This window comes from Phaseolus vulgaris, chromosome 10 (genome assembly GCF_000499845.2).
Source record: "Phaseolus vulgaris cultivar G19833 chromosome 10, P. vulgaris v2.0, whole genome shotgun sequence".
NCBI lineage: Eukaryota > Viridiplantae > Streptophyta > Magnoliopsida > Fabales > Fabaceae > Phaseolus > Phaseolus vulgaris.
In genome coordinates, this window is record NC_023750.2 from 27,740,950 (window position 1) to 27,755,559 (window position 14,610).

The following is a 14,610-nucleotide window of genomic DNA, read 5'->3' on the forward strand; positions in this document are numbered from 1 at the left end:
GGGGGAGCCATCCCACGAATGTGGAACGTGGTAAATCTCAAGTTTTATTTTAGTTAATATATTTCATTTTGATGCTTTCCTTTTGAACAATATGATGATGCTCTTTTTCCTTTGAAGGGGTTTTTTAACGAGTTCATCTAGTGATAAATTTGTTCTCAGAAGATGGTGCATTAGTTTGTTCGTTGATTTACTTGATGTAGCACACAGTAAGTCGACCTAGCTCGGCGTAAGTTATTTCCAAAGTGGACTTGCCCGTTTCGCACAGTCGAGGTGCTCGGGAATGGAGCGTATAAGCTAGAAACCCTAGAGGGGGCAGCCATCCCACGAATGTGGAACGTGGTAAATCTCATGTTTTATTTTAGTTAATGTATTTCATTTTGATGCTCTTTTTCCTTTGAAGGGGTTTTTTAACGAGTTCATCTAGTGATAAATTTGTTCTCAGAAGATGGTGCATTAGTTTGTTCGTTGATTTACTTGATGTAGCACACGGTAAGTCGACCTAGCTCGGCGTAAGTACAACTACCCGATCATAGGCACCTTGTGAGATTAGTCTGTCTAGTGGTTCACTTGATTTAGTGTTAGGCAAGACGACCTAGCTCGACGTAAGTACGACTACCCGAGTATAGGCGCCCTGCGCGTAAATTGGTATATATGAGTTATTTGGTAAGGTACGACGACCTAACTCGGCGTAAGAACGACTACCCGAGTATAACCGCTTTGCAAATTGATGTGTTATGGATAAATTGTTTGATTCGATGCGAGGTAAGACGACCTAACTCGGTGTAAGAGCGACTACCCAAGTATAGGCGCTCTGCGAATTGGTTTGTTATGAATAAAGTCATCCACACATGGTAAGACGTCATAGCTTAAAATGAATAGAGTCATCCGAGTATAGGCTCCTTGTGAAGATGAATTTATTTGATGAAGTACATGGTAAGACGACTTAGCTCAGTTTAAGCACGACTATCCGAGTATAGGTGTCATGTGAGATAAATTTATTCTTGTTGATGAATTACTTGATATGATGCATGGTAAAACCACTTAGCTCGGCGTAAGTATGACTACCCGAGCATAGGCGCCCTATGAGATGAATTGATTGGATGAATTTTTTTGTTTTTGACACATGGTAAGACGACCTAGCTCGGTGTAAATACGACTACCCGAGCATAGGCACCCTGTGAGATGAAGTTATTTAGTTTGGCACACGTTGAAGTGACTTTACGTAGAATGAATAGGGTCGTGTGAGTATGGATGCCTTGTAATGGTGGCCCATAAGTTGGATAGTAATGGTGGGCCACGTAAGTTGGGACCCACAAGCAGTACGAGTTGACATGAAGTCAACGCCTAGTCACGAGAGGATCATGCATGGGGTGTGTACAGTACATTCAGGTACGACACAAACAAGTGTTCCTTGGAGGTGCTAAGGCCCGTTAGGGTTTCCAGAGAAAGACTGCATGCATGACACGAGAATACTTAGGGCACCCATAAAACAGATGGCCCCGCAACATTGGTGCATGAGTAGGGCACCCATACTTAGGGCACCCATACTGTTAGTCGTTGCACTCTAGTAAAGGGAAGTCTTATGTGCCAGACTAAGATTGTGTAATAGCGGTGCAAGGACGTTCTCCTGGGAACCCTAGAGATGGGTAACAGATCATAAGTAAACCCTAGCTACAACCTATATAAATGGTGGTAAGAACCCTAACAAGGTACACTGTTTCTAAGACTGAAGCTACTTTATACACTTACTGTTTCTTTGCCCCAGTACTGAATTGAGCGTCGGAGTGCAAACGACCGCCAAGGCACCCTTTTGTCTCTGCAGGTGAGAAGTTCTTCAACCCAAGGAAGTTTGATTCTCAAGCGGAGATAGGCGGGCCAGAGACTGTCGTTCGAGTCAACCGGCAAGAACATTTGGCGCCCACCGTGGGGCCCGATAAAAATAGGTCTCACTCACAATCGTGTTAAAAGCTTACCAGCAATATGAGGAGTACGAGGCAAGGATCTGTTGCGCCCTCAGGATGGGACAATGTCACCATGCAACAAATCATGGAGACCATGCATGCCCTTCAGGAGGAGGTAGTGCCGTCTAGGGTCGACCAAGATCGTTTTCAGGTTGACCTAGCCGCGTCCCAGGCAAGCAACGAAGACCTGCGCAAAACCAGGTTCTGATGCTGTATACAACAAGCTTTTTATGAGCACGTTGGCAGGTGCAACATTGGAATGGTTCGTCAGTCTTCCTGACGGACACATTACTACCTTCGACCAATTCTCAACGCTGTTCAGAGAACAGTTCCTCGTCAACAGGGCTCTCCCTCCTATGTCTTACGATGTCTTTGACATAAAGCAATACTAAGGAGATTCCTTGAAAGAGTTCTTGAACAGGTTTGGGGTCCAAGTGGTGAGGCTAAACACCAAGGATGAAGCCATGGCAGTGCATGCCTTCACCAAAGGAGTGCTATCGGGGCCCTTCAGCGACTCACTGATTAGATATTGCCCGAAAACGTTCTTCGAGATTAGGCGTCGGGTTGTGGCACACATTGTCGCCGAGGACCGGGTCATAGAGAAACACAGTAGCGTTGGCCACATCCGACCTCGAGCAACAGGTCGACCTCAACCCATGAGGGTGCATGAGGCGACGACGGAGAAGAAGACCTTGAGGAAGCAACAACCCTACAAGACCATGAAGCATCAGACTAGGGGACGCACGATGGAAGACGCGCGCCCCAAGCATAATTTCCAAGTAGAGTTGAAGGAGCTTATCGCTATTCCTAACATAGCGGAAAGATTAAAGACACCCCTAAAGACTGATAAAATATTGGGGCCCAGCAAGAATGCTTGGTGCGAACTCCAGCATGCCTATGGCCATGCCATACGCAACTGCTTGTCACTGGGGTACCAGTTGGACGAGCTAGTAAAGAGTGGCTTCTTGAATGACTACCTCCAAGAGCCATAGGGGGCTCAGGCGTCAATATTCCCAAGAGGTGACCAGGGGCACGAGGTGCCCATACATGGTGAGATCAACACCATCTCTTGAGGGTTCTCAGGAGGAGGATGCACCGCCTCCTAGCGGAAGAAGTATGCACGAGAGGTGATAGCGGTAGAGGTGCAGGAGGCAGATCCGACTCCCGATGTCAACCTTCTCTTCACCAAGGCCGACCACCAGGACACCATCCCACATGACAATGATCCAGTGATGATTTCGGTAGTAACAATAGGAAGGAAGGTGCATCGCGTTCTCGTGGACCAGGGAAGTTCGACTGATGTGATGTTCTGGTTGACCTTCAATAAGCTACAGTTGTCTCCAGATTGAGACCTTATACCGGTTGCTTGTATGGTTTCGCCGGAGACCAGGTAGAAGTGCGTGGACACATAGAGCTAAGGACGACCTTCACAGATGGCACAACTTCACGCACTGCAAGCATTTGGTACCTTGTTGTTAACGCTCCATCAACTTATAACATACTCTTGGGTAGACCTGCTTTAAACAACATTGGAGCGATAGCCTCTACGAGGCACATGAAGATGAAGCTGCCCTCCTTGGAGGGGATGGTGATCACTATCAAGTCTGACCAGAAGGAGGGTAAGAAGTGTTACGAGAATAGCCTCAAGACGAAGATAGGAGTGTTCGCTGTCACCACCCAGCCTCCAAGGGAAGAAGGGGTCACCCGAGCAGAGATCGCCCGGGAGAGACGGCCTGAACCAGCGGAGGACATGTTAGAAAGGGAAATCGAGAGGAAGAAGTTCAAGCTTGGCAAATATCTAGGCCAAGAGACACAGGACCAGATCGGCAAAGTCATAGCGCTACACCTGGATGCTTTTGCATGGTCTGCCTGAGACATCCCTTGCATAGATCTTGACTTCCTGTGTCATCGTCTCACCATGGACCCCAGGTCCGACCTATTCGCCAGAGAAGAAGAAAGTTCAATGACGAGAGGCGCCAGCTCGTCAGAGAAGAGACGCAGAAGCTACTCAGCGTTGGTCACATCAGGGAGATCCAGTACCCTGAGTGGCTGAAAAACGTGGTGTTGGTGAAGAAGGCTAGTGGAAAATGGAGGATGTCCGTTGACTTCACAGACCTCAACAAGGCCTGTCCGAAGGACTCCTATCCGCTGCCCAGTATTGATCCTTTGGTAGATAGTGCATCTGGCTGCAGACTACTCAGCTTCCTGGACGCCTTTTCTGGTTACAATCAGATCAGGATGCATCTCAGGGATGAGTGCAAGACTGCGTTCATGACAGAGTTGTCTTGTTATTGTTATAAGGTGATGCCCTCTGGGCTTAAGAATGTAGGGGCGACTTACCAAAGATTGATGGACAAAGTACTAGCGCCTATGATAGAGCAAAATGTCCAAGCATATCAAATTTAATACTAAAACTATTTTATGGTTATTGGTGTGCCATGGTTTGATCAGTCCGATAGTCATTGTGTCTTTCCTACGGTTCTTCGAAGGCACTTTCATTCAACGTATACACTACTTTCTCACTTTCGGACGCGATTAACTTCATGTATCTCTCTCTTTCTCTCTTGAATTTCCATTTTTGCTTCCTTCAATTTGAATTGCTTCACCTCTCACTCTCTTCATCGCAAACGTTTCGTTGGTGCAATTTTCGGCCATAAGTGCACGGACACGATTCTTTTTGTTGAATATCACTGCTGCGATCTTCCCAATCCTCTTCTACAGGTACTACTATTCTTTTCTATTTCATTTCATTTCTTCAACACGAATGTGTGATATGGAGAAAGAATATTCACTACCGGATATTAATTTAAAGAAAAAAATAAATTAATTTAAAAAGTAAAATAATTTTCAAAATCAAATCTTATATAATCTATTGTATATGTAGTTATTGTTCAGAAAAATAATAAAATTGCTGAAATATTTAAAATAAAATATATATTGATATAAGAGTAATATTAAAAAATAATTTATAAAGAAATAATTAAAGATGGGAATCCCTTTATATATAAATATAAATTTTTATTTTTAAATTAAAAATAAAAAATAGATAAATTTTATTTATTTCGGTAAGTCTTACTACTAGGTTAAGAAAATTGAGCTAAAGTGAAAATTTTAATTTATTCTAGTTAAAGATAAATTGGTCTGCCATAAATAAATAGAAAAGTTGTTTGATTAAACACACGAAACATAAAAACACATTTACCCACCTATGGCAAACCTAGGCCCAATACACTCAAAAGAATTTATCTACTAGGCCTCTTCATAAAGGATAAAATTTATAACTTTGTTTTGATTAAAAAGAAAATTTGAAGAAGAGAAAAATGATAAATTTGAGAAAAAAAGGGAAAACTTATGTTATTTGAATTTAGAGTGAAATTTTTTTATGAAAGTTTGTAAGTGATAAAAAGAATTAAATAATGAAATTGTAAGATTAAAATTTTATTTTTATGATTAAAACTAATTTAAAATAAAATATAATTACTTATTTGTATATAGAATTCTAAATCCTTAAATATTATTCTCACTATAGTATGTAAATTCAATAGAAAAAAATACGAAATATCTTATATTATCAATAGATGCAAAATTATTGAAAAAAAAATCAAACATAGAATGATTATGACACATTAATTAATTATACAAGCTTAAAGCATTATTTTGGTACTATTTGTGAACTCAAATAAAAAAAACTATGAATTATCAAATACTTTCTTTCAATAGATCTAAAAATGTAAAAAAAAAAGTTTCATAAAATAAAATTGAAATTAAAAAAAGTATAAAGTATGTATATATGACATATGTGGCATATATGATAAAAGAAAAGAAAATATTAGTTAGTTTTGAAATTTGAAATTTGAAAAGGTAGTTTTGAAATTTGAAAATTTTGTTTTTATATTTTAGGCATTGATGGATTTTGATAATTGTTTTTAAGAGAAAGAAATTGGTCATCCTTCAACAAAGTACGTGAGATGTTTTCTTCTCCATCAGAAAATCTCATAAAACTGAGAAAAGGAGTTAAGAAGGAAAAAACCAGTTTTGTGATCATCTATTATCAACCTATTGAAGAACAAATATCAATGGATCAAAGTACACATATTAAATTTAGATTGTGAATATCATATAATTCTAAGATCAAACAAACAAAGAAAAACCGTAGCCTCTTATGGTGTTTTCATTACGACAGTCGTAATCTCGAGACCCAGGAGGTCCTTCAAACCTCATAATGAGCAACCTCATAATCAACAACATCAACATCATAATCAATTGGGAGATGAACAATCGTATTATTCTTCAGAGACAGGTTCACCAGCTTCAAAGTCTTCGATTATCTCAAAATACTCTACGCTAGTTTTCTTTATGTTTTTTATTTGAAATCTCACATCAGAAGTAACCATGTATTCGTTCACTATCCTGCTTCTGATATCATTCTTGCAATCTTTTTCGCTTGCGTGCTTCAAATTGTGCGAAGCGACGATGTTCCGAATTTGGTCTTTCCACCAACGACAATTCCTCACTCCCTTCAGTTTCACCAGTACCACTTCTGGTAGTGTCACCTGCCACAACGAAGCAGATGATAGTTGCTACGCTGGTCATGATGATAGTGACAATGCAGGTGTCGGTTCCCTTCTAAAAGGTATAAATTTGAATTTAATTTTAATCTAATTTTTTGAATTATATTTTAAAATTACTTTTTTGTTTGAGTTTATATTTGAAAGATTTTTTTTTAAATAACTTTCTTCCAAATTAAAAAAATATATATGTAGAATTATGTATATCTATACCTATATATACAAAGGGATTCCCTTCTTTAACTTTCTTATTTTTTTTCCTATTTTATCCTTATATCAATATTTGATTTTATTTCTTTATTATGGACATTTGCTTCATTTCCTATTTTTTCAAAATTTTAAAGTATTAAATTTAAAAAATTTAAAATTTTCAAATTTCAAACCCTAAAGCCTTTTCGAAAAACTTCAAATTTAGAGAAATTTTAAAATTTAAAATTTTAAAATTTTCAAACATTTTTGAAATTTTCAAACATTTTGAAATTTTCAAAAGTTTTAAATTTTCAAAAAAATTTAAATTTTTCAAATTTTTAAATTTTCAATTTTTTAAAGTGTTCAAAAATTTTAAATATCCAAAAAATTTAAATTTTTAAATTTTCCTAATTTTTAAATATATTAGGTAAAAAATTGGAAATAATTTTTTTATTTGAAATATTTTATGAAAAATGTATGTAAGAATAGTTTTCAAATTGATTTAAGAAGTAGACTTTAATCTCTATTGGATCGGAATTTCCTCACTACGTATAAACTCACACACTCTACCTCCCACTCTCTTTTTTGTACCTACTTCCCATTTTCTTTTCTCTTTCCTTTTCTTTTTCATGTAAAAGCATATTTTCATTTTCATTTCTCTTTCTCTTTCTATGTTTTGATTAATCTTTGTAGAACCTAATTTGACTTTTGTCTTATAAAATTGTAATTGAAGTTTTTGACTAAATAAAGGAGAAAAACTTAACAAAAGGAGTTGCGGGCACCATCACAATAATCAATAATCCTCTTTACGTGCATTTCAATTTGTGAAACACTAATTTAACTTCCTTAATTTTTTTCTTTTTTATCCTTATATCAATATTTGATTTTATTTTATTATTATGGACATTGACATCATTTCCTATTTTTTTCAAAAATTTTAAATTTTCAAATTTCAAACCTTTTCGAAAAACTTCAAATTTAGAAAAATTTTAAACTTTAAATTTTTCAAAATTTTAAAAATTTAAAAATTTTCAAACTTTTAAATTTTCAAATTTTTAAACTTTTCAAAAAATTTAAAAATTTTCAAATTTTCACGCTTTTAAATTTTCAAGTTTTTAAATTGTTCAAAAATTTTAAATTATCAAAAAACATTAAATTTTCAAAAAATTTAAATATATTAGGTAAAAAATTGGAAATAAAAAATTTTATTTGAATTTTTTTTATGAAAAATGTATGTAAGAATAATTTTCAAATTGATTTAAGAAGCAAACTTTAATCCCCTTTAATCCTATTGGATATGAATATCCTTAGTACGCATAAACTCACGTACCCACCCTACTTCTCACTTACTTTTCTGTACCCTACTTTTCATTTTCTTTTCTCTTTCCTTTTCTTTTTCATGTAAAAGCATATTTTCATTTTCATTTCTCTTTCTCTTTCTATGTTTTGATTAATCTTTGTGGAACCCTAATTTGACCTTTGTCTTATGAAATTATAATTAAAGTTTTTGACTAAATGGAGGGGAAAAACTCAACAAAAGGAGTTGCGGGCACTATCACAACAATCGGTATTTCTCTTTATGTGTATTTCAATTTGTGAATTTTTCTTATGAAATTGTGATTGAAACATGTGACTAAAGGTATAAGAAGGACTCAACAAGAGGAGGCAGAGGGTAAGTGATGAAAGTCCTTGATTATAAGACGTTTTCTAGAAACAATTTTATGGATTTAAATAAAATCATATAGAACTGTGACTAAAATATATTCTCACTTCCTCATGTTTTACGGAAAAGTTACTTCCAAACTAATTTACTTATTCACAATCTTCAAACAGGGAGAAACACGGTTAGAACGTAGAAAGAGGAAGACACTAAACCCCAAGGCACTATTTCCTGTTTGTGTTCCTATCATTGTCGTGCTTACCCCCCAAGCGCAAGGTTCAAATGCGAAGGAACATTGTTAAGAGAATTTGGATCTGGTGCATGTTGCATCCTTGAAAAAAAGTTGCATGTGCTTCTACATCCACTGGAGAGTGTAGGGAAAAGTTCGTAGTTTTGTTTGTGAATAGAAAAAAAAATGGTTTGTTTTGGGATTTGATTGAGAGAGTTAAGAATAAGGGGGGGGGGGGGGGGGTTGATGGAGGATATGAAGGGGAAATAGTTGACAATGGTGGTAAATGATAGAAACAATTTGAGTAAGTCTCTTTGCGGGTCCAAGGCAAACAAAAGATAAGTGTATTTCATTATATTTTCTTCTTTTGTATATAATATTTTTCATGATTAATGTTGATTAAATCAAGGATGAATTTTTGGTTTATTGTTTAATGGTGTCATATGTTTTGTAATGATAAAAATAAAAAATATGGATACATAGGCGCGAGAGCGCTTGTTTTCCGCTAGTATATTGTAAGACTAATAAGATTAATGATGAGATAGTTTTTTTTAACAGTAATGAGACTAATGATGAGATAGGTTTATATTATTGTTTTCAGTTAAACTTTTATATTTAATTTAAAATTTTGGTAACCTTTTAACTATCACAATTAAATTATTTTAAACATGATCTGATCCAATCTAAAATCTAATATCTTTTTGTATTGAAAAGGTGTGTATGGAATAAGAATGCAGGAGAGTTGAGGGTAAAAAAATGTTAAAACTTTGAACCTGTATATATTTTTTTTGTCAGCAAAGATTTAATTAAATTAAATTGGGAACACTTCAGGGGTGTCCCAACCCTTATACAAAAACTAAAAAGTTGTATAGCTATTTTAACTCCCAGACTTAACAATACAAGCCTAGGCTTCCCGAAAGAGAACAAACTCTTCAAGAATCAATGCAAACTCCCCTCAAACATATGCCCTCAAATCACCCTTCAAGATGAATACAATTGCCCAACATTGCATAAAATGCACGCCTTCTTCCTATGCCATCCATCTTTAAATTCTCATGAAAAAGGGATATTTTATACCCCAACTATGAAGCTTTTATGCAGATTTCAAGGCTCACTACTCATAGCCAAAAAGCTACTTAAGAAGTTTGTCACTGGGCTATATCACCAAACTCAAAACAGCACACAAAAAATCAGCAACCTATTATAAGCATCTTAAATTGGCTACTACAAAGCACATTGAAAGTAGAACGCTTCTAGTAGTCCAAACCCTCCTCAGGAATCAACATTTTGCCACATATACGAATAACCTTTGTGATTCTACATCAGTAACAAAATTATTATTCTTTGAACTTCTACTTAAATCTGCATCCAGTTTTATCTGCATAAACAAATCCACAAACATCCCACTAATTGAAGGCACTCTTTTACGCTGGATGCAAAAGTCTTTCAACCTCCTTCCACGATCTTTGTTCACTTCGAGCTTCTTTTACAGGATAGATTCCCTGCTCCCCACCATCTTAACCTGCACCAAGAAAACAACCTTCCCCACCAATCAAACTAATTCAAAGAGACAAAACAACCTATACCCTTGACCTTGAGTAACTGATGCCAATTTATTGCAACATCCAACCTTACTTACAGCATGTATAGAAGATTGTAATGACTCTTTTAAATTACTTTCATTAGATTATGAAAAAATGCTTACATACTTATGCACTTACCTTGTTACCATACTAACACAGGTTATAGGTGACAAAATCCAATCAGAAAAGGAGAATATAATTTTCTTCTCTTTATGTTTCATCCGTACCCATGATTGTACTTGTGCCATTATAAAGATTTCCTCTGCATCTACCTTTGCTTGGTTAAAAATGACCCTGTTTCTGTGCTTCCATATACTCCATACTACTGAGACCCAAAGACTTTTCCATAACCTATTACCTTCCTTATTAAAGCAAATGCAAGAAAATTGTTCGAAATGATAATTCAACTCATTATGGTTCACCGAACTAATTCCCATCATGCTAAAACACATATTTCACACTTTACTTGATTCCCTATATAAAAGGAGGATATGTGTCGTTGTCTCCTTTTCCCTCACATAAAGTATCCCCTAATGTCACTCCCCTTTTATGCAGGTTCTGCTTTGTCGCTATCCTATTCAAGAGAGCCCTCCACACATAGAATAGGGCCGAGGGCATAGCCTTCAGATTCCAAAGAGACCCGAACACTGATACCCCCCCCCCCCCCGACCTGTGATTTACTAACTTATTGTAAGCAGATTTTACTGAGAAAATGTATGATGGAGGGTCGTTCCATAACCTTGAATCCTCTTTACCTTGTTGTAATGTCACCTGTGATATTATAGACATGAAATCCTCTACCATAGTCTTTTCCCATTCGAACCATTCTCTTCTCCAACTTAATTTCCACTCCCACCCATCTACATTCCAACTACCACAACTTCCTATAGGCTTGTCTTTCAACTCAGAGTTATTGTACAATCTTTCGTATCTTCCTTTGAGTTGACCATTAGCTAACTATTCGTCTTCCCAAAATTTGATCTTCTCCCCTGATCCTACTTCCCAAGTCATATTCTGATTGAACAAGTTGTCGCCTTGGTCAGAGAGACTTACTTTGAGTAAATCATTCCACCATCTAGATGTATACCTATTTCTTTTCGGTGCAATTCAATTCAACAGCCCCCACGCTCCATACTTTGATTCCAAGAGAGGTGAGTCACAAGCGGACAAACTTAAAAACCAAGTCTTTCCTAGCCAGAGTCTTTCCTGAATTGCTTTCAGTTAAAAAAAAAATCAAAGAGTAGCAACTGAAGTGTCTAACCTAAATGCAAAAAAAAAAAAAAAAAAACCTAATGCAAATGCTACACTTAATGCTTAAAAAAATAGTTAGAGAAAAAAAATTATGTTAAAATAAATAAATAAATAAATAAAATATAGAAAATAAAAACAGTAAACAAAAACAAAAATAGAAAGAAATAAAGATTACAAAACAAAATAAAAAAAATAACTAAAAACATAAAAGATATAAAAATATAGGCAAAATAAGATAAAGATAAAAGATATAAAGGAATAAAATAAAAACAAATAAAAACAAAAAATAAAGATAAAAGATATATGACATAAAATAAAATCAAAACAAAATAAAGATAAAAGATATAAAGAAAGAAAATAAAACAAATCAAAACAAAATAAAGATAAAAATATAAATAAAGAAAATAAAAACAAATCAAAATAAAATAAAATAACAAATATCCTAAATATTAGATTTTTTATTTTTTTTATTTTTTTTATTTTATTTTTCGTTTTTTGTATTGCTATAATAAATAAATAAAAACTAAAAGGAAGAAAATAAAGGTTAAATATGCAGAAAAAAAATTGGGAAAAAAAATTATGCAGATAAGAAAGAAAAACCTGATAACCAAAATCAAATTGAATTCCCCGGCAACGGCGCCAAATTTGATAGCTGTCGTTTTGCTGTCAAATTAATATGATTCTAGCGTAGACTTGTCTAACACTAGAGAGATGATAGTATAATTGTGGACAAATGTCCCCAAGTCGTCTCCCAACGAATCCAATAGTAAAATCAGTTGATCAGGGTTTAAAATCTATCTACAGACAATAAAAGTTAGCAATAACAATAAAGATAAAAAGGGGGTTTGAGATAGTTGTGCAGAAAATATAAAAAAAATTAAAATAACAAATAAAAAGCGGTTGATCCCAAGTTCTTCCACCATTGAATTCTTCACAGGTTCTCTAAAGATTAATCTTTTCTCAATCCTCCAACAGAGCTAAACCAGATTGAACATGCGCTGATCTGATTCAACTGAAACTCACCAGTAAAGCATGCGTCTACTGGTTTAATCAATACCCACTTTGTTCCATGCGTATACTCCATGGGAATGCTTGCCTCCTCTCCCTTGAATCATGCGCCCAAGAAATTAATTAGAACAATGCGAACTAACTAAGAAACCAAAGTTCAAGATAAGGAAGACTCTCAATCATGCGTTCAAGTACAACCTCTCACAAAAACCAGTTTTCCAGGAGATTAGACAATAAAAAAAACTGCTATAGAGAATTAAAAATCGAAACTTTTATTGAACAAAACCTCAGAACTCAATGGGGAATTACAAAAGAATCAACCAAAAAGGTTTAGCCTTCCATGCGGAGGCAAAACAAAAGAATTACTAAGAAGAAAATAAACTAAGAAAACCCTATGAAGCTCTCTCTTTTCTCCTTGATGCTTGTGTCCTTTTATAGGCTTTTCTGCTCCAAGGATCTTGAGAGAATATTGTGGTTTATATTTTGTTAACCGTTTCCAAGTTTCTATCTTTTCATAATTCTTGTATTTTGCAGAAGATTTGCTTCCAATTCTGTTTTTGAGATATTGTAGATTTTATTTTCTCTTTCTTCTCCTCCTCAGAATTTGTTTCCTTTTTTTGGTTCAAGAAGCAACTTGGACTTTTGCATATTTGGCCCATTCACAAAGGTAGATGCTTCCTCTGGATAATTTACTCTAAAAAGACAAAATTAACAATAATAATAGTTAAGGCCCAAATAAACCCAATTATAAGAATATTAATTAAAACAATGGATTTATTTATTATTATAGTCCAATAATCTATGAATAAGGCTAGTGAGTGTGAATAAATATATGCTCATCATAAACACAACATTCTGACACCTTCCTTTCTAATCGTTTCCTTAATATATCTCCACTTTACAGGGCTCCCAAACCCTCTCACATTTAAAGAAAGAATTCTCATTGGTAACCCAAATCCTCCCCCACTTCCCTTTTGGATTTCAAAATTCTGTCCCTTTTTTCTAATTCATCTAGGCTTACCATAACTTTTCCTTCTTCCCCGCATGTAGCCCCTAACTGTTTACCCAATTCCCATACTCTAATCGTTTCTAAACTACCATGTTTTAACCAGAATAAGCGGTTACAGTTATTAATGGCCAAATCAGAAACAAAATTGCTAATTTGAGATAGAACTAACCTTATGTTCTTGCGTTCTTCCCTCTTACAATCTTTGCTTGATTCACCCACCCAAAACACTCTTCTTTCCATTGTAGCGGATGAATTAGTAGTCGTTGAAATGTTAATCTGCTTTTTTTGTTTATCTGCTTCGTCCCCAAACAGTTGAGACCCCTTTTTCCTTTGCTTGCCGAACGGAATATATGTATCTTTGATTCTGCTTGATCTCGAAACGGATTGAAATTGGCACTCCTTTTGTTTGTTCTTCGATACTTCGAAAGCTTGTTGTGTATGTGATTCGAAAGCCTCCCCATCTTGTGACACTCCTAAAGAGTCTTCCACCCTTGATATTGACGTCAATGAATCGTGCTCCCCCCTCATCCTCTTTCGCCGACGTGACTGCTTGATAGGTTGGGATTTCCGCACCTCTCGCTGCGATAATCTTTGTACATGGTGGTTTCCTCCCTATCTCCTCCATAGCTTCGACTGAAAAGGATCGAGGTGCAGCGACTGCACCATTTCTTATTTCTGCGTTTTGTACGTTAGCTTTGTCGTTCCCAGATCGTCCTCCCTGTTCAGTTTCGTCAAGATCGTGTGACTTTTCTGAGGTAAACGGGCTTCTAGGTGGCCCATTCCATAACATCTCCAACCCACCATCATCTGGGCCAGGTTTCGAAAAAGCCTCTAAGTGATTTTTACCTTCACACCTCCCTTCCTTCGTCACACCTTGGGCCATTTGTGAAGGCCCATACCTTTTTCCCATTTCAGCTCTGAATGATCCGTTGGGGTTCTAGACCCTAGGTTTTCCTTTCCTATGTTTGTACTGAAAATAGGTGCAGAGAAAGGGCCTATGGGTCTAGCCACAGTAGACTCACAACAGTGTAACGGTGCAATAGGTTCTAATCTCCGGTAGCCTTGTGTCGACGGTGGCTGAGCGATTCCCAATTCCGACGTCGATTTCTCCTCGACCTTCTTTCTACCTTCTTCGAAATCCTTACTCCTCAA